General features: G+C 44.5%; 1 protein-coding gene across 2 annotated transcripts in view; it reads left to right on the top strand.

The window, feature by feature from the left end:
- LOC144492405 (uncharacterized) overlaps window positions 1–12,157 on the top strand; it is a 202,283-nt gene that overhangs the window by 103,562 nt on the left and 86,564 nt on the right. The window contains exon 7 of one of the 2 annotated variants that reach the window (XM_078210412.1): window positions 8,969–9,181. The exons of the other annotated variant lie outside the window; for it this stretch is intronic. The gene's annotated coding sequence lies outside the window, so the exon portion shown is untranslated. The remainder of the gene's footprint in view (window positions 1–8,968; window positions 9,182–12,157) is intronic. 2 annotated transcript variants of the gene reach the window in all.

The raw sequence follows: 12,157 nt of genomic DNA, 5'->3' as shown, positions 1-12,157 counted from the left end.
CCCAGGAATAAAGGCTTTTATTCACAACAAGAATAGAGCATACTGCTTAACAATACTATCCCAGACTAAGGGCTACTAGGAAGTAGCAGTGACCTTTATACCCCTGTAATAAGGCGGGGCCAAACGGAGTGTACCACAGAACAATGCTAACAGGTGGAACACCCCAACCCTAACCCCAACAGCAACAAGAATAACATATGTACAAGTACCCATAGTGGTAACCATCTATGGTTCACCACACCCTCTCAAAAGCCACACTAAAAAGGAGTGTGATTCAGAGATAGGGCAAATGCTGTACTCCTAAGGCACTCCTAACCAATAAGCAGGTGTCGCTGCTCTGATGCAGATGATGTAGAATTATCTCTGCCAACTCCTTCCCATCTGTAATTCCTGACTGCAGCAATAAACCGAAAACTCAAGCAATTATCAAGCTGGCTGATCGACTGCTTTGTCCGCATCAGTTCTCACCCGTGCTCAACCCTCACTCACTGCCATGCACGATTTGTCATTCGAGCTCGCAGCGACCACACCATGGCAGTTGGTGTGTACCAATGCCATTATCCTGCATCTGTGATCCTGGTAAATGGTTTCCACGGCAGACATTGTCGACAGAAAGCAGCCCCGATCGAGGAAAAGCCATTTCAATTCACCTTGCAGCAACTCGGGAATAAAGACGTATGGTGAGGGTGGGGAAAGCAAATTGATTAATATTAATTCCAAAACAACTTGCAATTGTATTTTTAATGTCACAAAACATCCACAGCCACTTCATAGGGGCATTAGTAATAAAACAAGGGAGTGAGCCACCCACAGAGATATTAGAACAGGTGACCAAAAGCATGGTCAAAGAGATTGCGTTTAAAGAGTGTCTTATTTGATTTGATTTATTATTGTCACATGTATGGGGATACAGTGAAAAGTATTGTTTCTTGCACGCTGTACAGACAAAACATACCATTCATAGAGTACATAGGGGAGAAGGAAAGGAGAGAGTGCAGAATGTAGTGTTGCAGTTACTGCTCGGGTGTAGAGAAAGATCAGCTTCATGTGTGCCATTGGCGGCACTGTAGCACAGTGGTTAGCACTGCTGCCTCACAGAACAAAGAACAAAGAACAATACAGCACAGGAACAGGCCCTTCGGCCCTCCAAGCCCGTGCCGCTCCCTGGTCCAAACTAGACCATTCTTTTGTATCCCTCCATTCCCACTCCGTTCATGTGGCTATCTAGATAAGTCTTAAATGTTCCCAGTGTGTCCGCCTCCACCACCTTGCCCGGCAGCGCATTCCAGGCCCCCACCCCCTCTGCGTAAAATGCGTCCTTCTGATATCTGTGTTAAACCTCCCCCCCTTCACCTTGAACCCATGACCCCTCGTGAACAGTGCCAGGGACCTAGGTTCAATTCCCAGCTTGGCTCACTATCTGTGCGGAGTCTGCACGTTCCCCCCGTGTCAGCATGGGTTTCTTCTGGGTGCACTGGTTTCCTCCCACAGCCCGAAAGATGTGCTGGTTAGGTGTTGGCCATGCTGAATTCTCTCTCAGTGTACCTGTACAGATGCCGGAGTGTGGCAACTAGGGGATTTTCACAGTAACTTCATTGTAGTGTTAATGTAAGCCTACTTGTGACACTAATAAATATACTTAACCTGATAGACCATTCAAAAGTCTGATGGCAGCAGGGAAGAAGCTGTTCTTGAGTCGGTTTGTACGTGACCTCAGATTTTTCTATCTTTTTCCCGACGGAAGAAGGTGGAAGAGAGAATGTCCGGGGTGCGTGGGGTCCTTAATTATGCTGGCTGCTTTGCTGAGGTAGCGGGAAGTGTAGACAGAATCAATGGATGGGAGGAAGAGTGAGACATGGAGGGCAAAGAAGTTTAGGAAAGGAATTCCGGAAGTTGGGACATAGGCAGCTGCACTGCCACCGGTGGTGGAAGGATGAATAACAAGGATGATCAATGAGCTGGAGTTAGAGGAGTGCCGATATCTCGGGTAGTTGCCAGCCTAGAGGAGATTACAGAGATAGGGAGGGGCGAGGCCATGGTGAGATTTGAAATCAAGAATGATCATTTTAAAAGCGAGGTATTGCTTAACCAAAAGCTGGCGTAGGTCAGCATGCACAGCTTTAGTGGGTGAATGGGTTTTGGTGCAAGTCAGGGCAGCGCATATTAGGGTTGCCTCAAGTTTACAAAGCATAGAACATGGGCAACTGGCCAGATGTGCATGAGAATGGTCAGTAACACAGAACAGGCTGGCAGTGAACTTGGAGCATTCTCTACTGGAAAAACAAAGCAGTCATAGTGTAAAACAACTTGTATTGCACTGCTGTTGACTAATTTAACCCCCAATGTCTCTGTGCCTATACTTGCTTTCAGATTTCTTTGCACCAATCACATAGTCATTGACTCATAGAAGCTTACAGTGCAGAAGGAGGCCATTCTGCCCTTCGAGTCTGCACCAACAATAATCCCACCCAGACCCTATCCCCATAACCCCATATATTTATCCTGCTAGTCCCCCTGACACTAAGGGGCAATTTAGCATGGCCAATGCACCTATCCCACACATCTTTGGACTGTGGGAGGAAACTGGAACGCCCGGAGGAAACCCACGCAGGGAGAATGTGCAAATTCCACACAGACAGTGACCCGAGGCTGGAATTGAATCCAGGTCCCTGGCGCTGTGAGGCAGCAGTGCTAACCATTGGGCCACCATGCCACCCAGTCTTATCACAGTATTATCAGTTAGACTTTAAACAGGAGCAATCAGGTGCCACAATCATTTACTAGGGGTGGGATTTTCTGGGTGTCAAATCCTCGGTCCTTGCTTGCAGCAGTGGTAGGGCATGAACGGCCAGGAAATTAAAGCCGAGAACGAGCTCAGTTTAAGAACAGGACGACTTTAAATTTATTTTTGATTTTGGCTATGAACAATGTTGTGCTAATTTGTTCATGGGCTGTGGACGTCACCAGCATTTATCGTCCATCCTGATGCGCTACTCAAACACGAGGCCTGAAGCTCAGTAAATGAAAGGCTTTTATTTACTGTAATGAAGCTACCAGAACTTATATACACTATCCCAGACTGAAGGGGTCTCGGCCAGAGCAGGGACTCTTATACCTCTCCCAGGAGGCGGAGCCCGACTGGGATGTGCCACAACACTACAGTACAAAGGTGTAACAACCCCACCCTAACCCCAACAGCAACAATAGCACAACCCAACAGTAACATATGTACATCCTTGTAGTACTGGCCAGCCCCTGGCTCAGCACTATCCAGTGGGAACCAACGATGGTTCACCACACATCCCTAATTGCCCTTGAAGGGCAAGTTATGAGTCTGGATGTTGTGAGTCACATGTGTAGGCCAGGCCAGGTAAAGATGGCAGATTTCCTTCTCTGAAGGACATGAGTGAACCTGATGGATTTTTACGATAATTGACTATGATTTCATGGTCACAGTTAGACTTCTAATTCAGATTTTATTTGAATTTAAATTTCACCATCTGCAGAGGTGGGATTTGAACTTGGGACCACAGAGCATTGCTCTGGATCTCTGGATTACTCGTCCAGTGACAACATCACGATGCCACTGCCTCCCCTGAGTGTTTGCAATGTTTAGGGAGGAAGCGACCCCTAAACGGGCAACAATGAGGTGACTTACCCACTTTGGCCCTGAACCATTCTGACTATGTCTGTGACTTTGTCATCCAAGTAAGGCAGGGGTCTTATACATTGTTAATGCATTCTCCATATGCATTATTCCTTCTCTAAATAATATTGTTTTCAATTAATATGTATCCTTACACATAGCCTGGATAGAGTGCACATAGGAAAGATGTTTCCATTATTTGATTTGATTTGATTTATTGTCACATGTATTAACACACAGTGAAAAGTATTGTTTTTTGCGCGCTATACAGACAAAGCATACCGTTCATAGAGAAGGAAACGAGAGAGTGCAGAATGTAGTGTTACAGTCATAGCTAGGGTGTAGAGAAAGGTCAACTTAATGCAAGGTAGGTTCATTCAAAAGTCTGACAGCAGCAGGGAAGAAACTGTTCTTGAGTCGGTTGGTACGTGACCTCAGACTTTTGTATCTTTTTCCCAAAGGAAGAAGGTGGAAGAGAGAATGTCCGGGATGTGTGGGTCCTTAATTATGCTGGCTGCTTTGCCGAGGCAGCGGGAAGTGTAGACAGAGTCAATGGATGGGAGGCTGGTTTGAGTGATGGATTGGACTACGTTCACGACCTTTTGTAGTTCCTTGCGGTCTTGGGCAGAGCAGGAGCCATACCAAGCTGTGATACAACCAGAAAGAATGCTTTCTATGGTGCATCTGTAAAAGTTGGTGAGAGTCGTAGCTGACTTGACAAATTTCCTCAGTCTTCTGAGAAAGTAGAGGCATTGGTGGACTTTCTTAACTATAGTGTCGGCATGGGGGACCAGGACATCTGGCCACCTAAAAACGTGAAGCTCTCGACCCTTACTACTTCATCCTCATTGATGTAGACAGGGGCATATTCTCCTTTACACTTCCTGAAGTTGATGACAATCTCCCTCATTTTGTTGACATTGAGGGAGAGATTATTGTTGCTGCACCAGTTCACCAGACTCTCTATCTCATTCCTGTACTCTGTCTCGTCATTGTTTGAGACCGACCCACAACAGTGATGTCGTCAGCAAACTTGAAAATTGAATTGGAGGGGAATTTGGCCGCACAGTCATAGGTGTATAAGGAGTATAGTAGGGGGCTGAGAACACAGCCTTGTGGGACACCGGTGTTGAGGATGATCATGAAGGAGGTGTTGTTGTCTATCCTTACTGATTGTGGTCTGTGAGTTAGGAAGTTCAGGCTCCAGTCGCAGAGGGAGGAGCCGAGGCCCAAGCTCAGGCCACGGAGTTTGGAGATGAGTTTCGTGGGAATAATAGTGTTGAAGGCTGAGCTTCAGTCAATAAATAGGAGTCTGACATAGGTGTCCTTGTTATCTCGGTGTTCCAGGGTTGAGTGCATGGCCAAGGAAATGGCGTCTGCTGTAGACCTGTTGCGGCAGTAGGCAAACGGTAGTGGATCCAGGTAGTCCGGGGCGCTAGAATTGATTTGTGCCATGGCTAACCTTTCGAAGCACTTCATGTAGCATTAGCAGGAGAGACTAGGATCTGAGGGCACAGCCTCAGAGTAAAGGGACCACCCTTTAGAACTGAGATGAAGAGGAATTTCTTCAGCCAGGGGGTGGTTAAATCTATGGAATTCATTGCCACAGAAGGCTGTGGAGGCCAGGTCATTGAGTGTATTTAGGACAGAGATCAATCGGTTCTTGATTGGTAAGGGGATCAAAGGTTATGGGGGAAAAGGCGAGTGAATGGGGTTGAGAAACATATCAGCCATGATTGAATGGCAGTGCAGACTCGATGGGCCGAATGGCCTAATTCTGCTCCCATAATTTACAGTCTTATGGTCTTAGCATCTAATATTCATTATTTAACTCAGAGATTCCAGAATCAGATGGTGGTCCTTGTCTATGAAACACACAGCTTGACCTCTAGCCAAACTCTGAACCTTCTCCCTTCAAATGCTTTCCATTCACAACAGCTGTCTCCAGGAACAAACAGAACCACTTTGCTCAACGTGAGGGATAGTGCGGGGAAAGGTCACGCATCCCAAGCTGCAAGAATTAATCTGCAGTTAGTCACAAGTTGGTTAACAGAATCCATTCAGTAGTTGGAGATATTTTTCTCAGGCATCTCCAGTGATTCACCAGTCCCACCCTCGGCTTCACAAAGTACTTATTAACGCGCCTCTTGTGTTTGTTTTACTCAAAGTGATCCTCCGTCAGGTCCTGTAAACCTCACCTTGAACAATAACCTTATGAACACCCATCATTGTACTGTGCGTCTCCCAGATTTAACCAATTATGCCGAGTCTGATTTGATTGGATTTGATTTATTATTGTAGTAACATGCAGTGAAAAGTATTGTTTCTTGCGCGCTATGCAGACAAAGCATACCGTTCATAGAGAAGGAAAGGAGAGGGTGCAGAATGTAGTGTTCCAGTCATAGCTAGGGTGTAGAGAAAGGTCAACTAAATGCGAGGTAGGTCCATTCAAAAGCCTGACGGCAGCAGGGAAGAAGCTGTTCTTGAGTCGGTTGGTATGTGAGCTCAGACTTTTGTATCTTTTTCCCGAAGGAAGAAGGTGGAAGGCAGTATGTCAGGGATGCAAGGGGTCTGTGATTATGCTGGCTGCTTTTCTGAGGCACCGGGAAGTGTGGACGGAGTCAATGGATGGGAGGCTGGTTTGCGTGATGGACTGGGCTCCGTTCACAACTCTTTGTAGTTTCTTACAGTCCTGGTCAGAGCAGGAGCCATACCAAGCTGTGATATAACCAGGAAGTTAAAAAGATACATAAACAGAGGTTCTACCAAGAGAGACCCTGGGCAGCAGGCGTTTTGTTTAATGTCATCATGCCGTTACTGCGTGGCCCCCTTGGTCATGCAAGTGCAAAGAAGATGATTAGACCAGCAAGAGAGACACATTTTGCCATTTCATCTCTCTCTCACAATCTCTATGTAGCATCACTATTATCCATGATGCTATGATATCACGAAGGAGTAAGTAGAAGAGGCTGGGCCTTAAGAGTTACCTCAGCCAATACAGGGATTGAACTTTTGTTGTCAGCAGCATTATTGAGCATCAAACTCTACTCAAGTGATCAAACAGTCCTGCCACAGTGTACTGCCAATGATATGAACAGGTTTCTGGTGTATTTTAACATGATGCCAATATTGTATTTTAATAAGGAGTTACGTAATGAGGAAAGAAAAATCACTCTTCAGTTATGTAGTATCTCCTGACATTGCTCAGAAACATTCCAAAACACTTCAATGACAATGAATTCCATTGAAACTAAACCACCGTTGTTTTGAAGGCAAACATGTCAGCGATTTTGTGCATATAGAAATGTCCCACAAATAACATTGAGAAGAAATACCTGTTCATCTAGTTTTTGGTTGTGTGGGTGGAGAAAGAATGTCAGCCCGGATTGTGGAAAAGTTTCTTATTGTTCTTACGGTACCAATTTAGTAGAATCCTTACCTATTCTGAACCACAGTTAGAAGTCTCACAACACCAGGTTAAATTCCAACAGGTTTATTTGGAATCACGAGCTTTCGCAGCACTGCTCCTTCATCAGGTATTCCCTACTCCTCAGTACCATTGAGTTTTAGCTATGGCGGGGTGGGAAGGGGTGAACTCCCCCCTCAATTCAATCTCCTCAGTTGGTCACAACAAAGGTTCTTACGAGGATATACTTTTTTCCAGATCAGAACGTATTTATCTATTTAAAGTGTGAGCAATAAGGAACCAATCAAACAACGTTTTTTTTAAAGTCAAAGAGAGAACAACTTTATTAACTGCTAAACCCAAGAAAAAATAATAAAAGCGGGCATCAAGCATTCAATCCTCATATAATCATTAAGACATACATACACATACGCATACTCACACACTCACACACACACATACACACACACATACACACACGCATATATACACACACAAATACATATGCACACCTATATACACACATACACAAACATATACACACACATACATATACACATACACAAACACACATACATAGACATGCATACACACACTTGTAAGTGTATGTGTATACATACACTTATCCACGCACACATAGACACACACACTCACACACACATATACACACTCATACACATTCACACACATACCAACACACACATCCATATCAGAAATAAGAGAATGAGAGTCTAATTTTAAAAATGATAAAGGAATATATGGTTAAGTGTTCTTTGATTGTTCTTGAAACATAGATTTTAAACACTCCAGCCGATTTACTTTCACTGCTGTTTTTGGATATGGGCGGATGTTGAAGATACTGTAATTATTACGAGATCTCAGTTCGCGAGTAGGATTCCAGCAGAGCTGGCTTCTCAAAATGAGTGGCACTCTTACTCCCAAAGAAAGAGGGAGCCTTCAGTTTGTTTCATCTGTTGAAGACTTTCTGGACACTGTGTCATTTTCAATCTCTCTCTCTCTCTCTGGTGGTTGGCATCCATGCCTTGAATAGTTCACCTATTCTGCACCTCCAAGAAGTTTGGGGGATCTGTACATGGCAGCCATTGTTTCAGTACCCAGTACCATGCATTTTTAATGTCTCCTCCTCATACACTTACAAGTTTCAATGGATGTCTGGATTATAGGAAATGTCTCTCTCTTCACATTCCCCTGAGGGTGATTTGTTGGTTTCTCACCTTCAACTTGGAGTGTAGCCTTGCATTGAAAACACTTTTCTCTGTCTCAGTTCGAGTCACAAAATTTCCTGTCAGTTGACAGTTGAAAAATCTTACTTCCAAAAAAAAGGGGCAGAGCCTTGTAGCAATTCCCACAGAGACCAATCATTTTTAACGTAGTGAATTTCCCAGCGACCAGAGGAAAGAATCTTATGACAAGATTCAATGTTTTTAAAACTTTTACTGTAACAAACAAACTAAAATCAACATTGACTAATCATTACTTCGGAGGCAACTAATACTCTAAACTATAGAAAATGTACTTTCCTTATGAACTAATCAATACAACCGTAAGCCCCATGCAATCTTTATACATTACAGCACACCCTCAGCAAATAAGCAGTCTTGTATGGAGAGTCCCAAATTCCTCAAGTTATTCAACATGCTTTCTTTTCCCTGTCACACTGGGGCTCATCTTCCAGTGTCCCCTTTTGAATGTCCTTCACTTACCCTCCTAAATATCATCAAACTGACTTCCAGTAGTTAGGCACTCTTTGTTGACTCCTTGGTCTTTAAATCTCTACAAGTCCCATCAATTCAAACTGGGAATCCATTCTTACCAGCATTCTGTTTGGTAGTTAACACAAAACCCTCTATCCCTCTGTTTGGCACACAGCTATGATTTTTATTCTTCCTTTGTAGGTTTCTCTATCTAACTGAGTTTAATCATCAGTGCCCAGCAAGACTAGCTACCCATCTTTTGTATCAAGGTGCGAAAACTGTGGCTTTCCCCACCAACACCATAAGACCACAAGACACAGGAGTAGAAGTAGGCCATTTGGCCCATCAAGTTTGCTCTGCTATTCAATGACATCAATGCTGTTATGGACAGATGTATCTGTGATAAGTAGAATGGTGAGGACAAGGTGAAGTAAAATCTTGTATTTGTATTCGATGCTCTCCTTTCAATGCACTGTAATTATAGTAATGTATTTAGTAATGCATTTGCAGATAACAAACTCTCATTGCTTGGAATCTATTAAAATATATGCTTCTTTTTAAAGTTTGCTGTAAATCAAATGGGAACAATGTTTGGTTTGAATCCACGTCCAATGTAGCACTGACCTGCAGAAAGTGGCTTTGGTGTTTAAGAGTGGCCCTGTACAACATATTCCAGAGTTTTAGCCTATGATTTGAAATGGGTGTCAGTCCAACAAAATTCATTTAAGATTGTTTTCGCTGGAGTTCAGACGAATGAGAGGGGATCTCATAGAGACTTATAAAATTCTAACAGGACTAGACAGGGTAGATGCAGGTAGGATGTTCCCGATGGTGGGGGAGTCCAGAACCAGAGGTCACGGTCTGAGGATTCAGGGTAGACTATTTAGTCATGATGTGGAGATGCCGGCGTTGGACTGGGGTAAGCACAGTAAGAAGTCTCACAACACCAGGTTAAAGTCCAACAGGTTTATTTGGTCGCAAATACCATAAGCTTTCGGAGCACAGCTCCTTCGTCAGATGGAGTGGATATGTGTTCTCCAACAGTGCACAGACACAGAAATCAAGTTACAGAATACTAATTAGAATGCAAATCTCTACAGCCAGCCAGGTCTTAAAGGTACAGACAATGTGGGTGGAGGGAGCATTCAACACAGGTTAAAGAGATGTGTATTGTCTCCAGACAGAACAGCTAGTGAGATTCTGCAAGATCAGGGGGAAAGCTGTGGGGGTTAATGATAATGTGACATAAATCCAACATCCCGGTTTAGGCCGTCCTCATGTGTGCGGAACTTGGCTATCAGTTTCTGCTCAGCGACTCTGCGCTGTCGTGTGTCGTGAAGGCCGCCTTGGAGAACGCTTACCTGAAGATCCAAGGCTGAATGCCCGTGACTGCTGAAGTGCTCCCCCACAGGAAGAGAACAGTTTTGCCTGGTGATTGTCGAGCGGTGTTCATTCAATCGAGCGGTGCTCGACAATCACCAGGCAAAACTGTTCTCTTCCTGTGGGGGAGCACTTCAGCAGTCACGGGCATTCAGCCTTGGATCTTCAGGTAAGCGTTCTCCAAGGCGGCCTTCACGACACACGACAGCGCAGAGTCGCTGAGCAGAAACTGATAGCCAAGTTCCGCACACATGAGGACGGCCTAAACCGGGATGTTGGATTTATGTCACATTATCATTAACCCCCACAGCTTTCCCCCTGATCTTGCAGAATCTCACTAGCTGTTCTGTCTGGAGACAATACACATCTCTTTAACCTGTGTTGAATGCTCCCTCCACCCACATTGTCTGTACCTTTAAGACCTGGCTGGCTGTAGAGATTTGCATTCTAATTAGTATTCTGTAACTTGATTTCTGTGTCTGTGCACTGTTGGAGAACAGATATCCACTCCATCTGACGAAGGAGCTGTGCTCCGAAAGCTTATGGTATTTGCTACCAAATAAACCTGTTGGACTTTAACCTGGTGTTGTGAGACTTCTTACAAGACTATTTAGGACAGAGATGAGGAGACATTTCTTCACCCAAAGAGCGGTGAGTCTGTGGAATTCATTACCACAAGACTTGGTTGATGCCAAAACATTGAATGTATTCAAGAGGCGGCTGGATATAGCATTTGGGGCGAATGGGATCAAAGGTTATGGGGAAAAAGCAGAATTAGGCTGTTAAGTTGGACAATCAGCCATGATCGTAATGAATGGCGGAGCAGGCGCGAAGGGCCAAATGGCCTCCTCCTGCCCCTATCTTCTATGTTTCTATGTTTCTTGCCTTCTGTTTGTTTTATTTTACCATCTACCACTCAGGCCCATTCTCAGAGGCATGTCCTTCAGGGCACAGCCAGCTCACACAGTTGTAGTGTGACAAAGCCATTCTTGGTGATGGACATTGAAGCTCCCCAGCTAAAGTATGTACTGTGGCCAAGTAACTGTCAGGGCCTTTTCCAAGCGGTGTTCAACATGATGGAGTAGTGATTCATCAGCTGAGGGAGGGCAATAGGTGGTCACCAGCAGGAGATCTTCTTGCTCGTGTTTGACCTGATAATGTGAGACTTCATGGGGTCCATTGCTAATGATGAAGATACCCACAGCCACTCCAAATGTGTTCAGTGGGCCATCACATCTGGATGAGTCTGTCCCGTCAATGGAAAAGTCGGGAAAATGGAAATCCAAAGACCCACACCCTCCTACCAAAAATGTCTTGAACAATGCAGCAACTAAGTGCAGTGGTAGTAATATCTCATATGAAATGAAATACTTCTTTTGATTATCTTCTCATAGTATCTTTGCTCTCTTCCGTAGCATATTTCAATTTAACTGAAGCAGTTATGACGATGTCGTCATCTCAAATGCTTTGTTACCACAGCAAAGTAAGCAAGAGTTCTCAGTGAATGTAATATCATGTGGTAATAGCAGACAGTTAGCCAAGGAGGTAAACCAATGTTCCTGCAAAGTTGATGCATAGATTCCACTTTGTTATGTTCATCAGCACTGAATCGATCGGATTTCACAAGAAAAGCAAAATACTGCTGACGTTGAGAATCTGAATTGAAAGCAGCAAGCGCTGGAAACACTGAGCAGGTCTGGCAGAACCTGCAGAGAGAGAGAGAAAGACAGAGTTGCAGTGTTTCCGGTCGATAACCTTTCACACAAACTCAAACTCAGGACTTCCTGAGATATTAGACAGGGTGTTACTAATTCTCTCGAAGACCTGGCATCATGAGCAAATGTGTGTCAGCAACATGCACAGAGGGGGTGTGGGGCTTCCCTCCCCATTTATTGGGCAGCAGCCAATTAAGTACTGCTACTGAGCATCGGTGGTGGAGGGAGTGGATGTTTTTCTTTATTCATTCGTGGGATGTGGGCGTCGCTGGCTGGACAGCATTTATTGCCCATC

Source organism: Mustelus asterias, chromosome 4 (genome assembly GCF_964213995.1).
Source record: "Mustelus asterias chromosome 4, sMusAst1.hap1.1, whole genome shotgun sequence".
In the NCBI taxonomy this organism is placed as follows: domain Eukaryota; kingdom Metazoa; phylum Chordata; class Chondrichthyes; order Carcharhiniformes; family Triakidae; genus Mustelus; species Mustelus asterias.
This window is presented reverse-complemented; position numbering and strand designations above follow the sequence as displayed.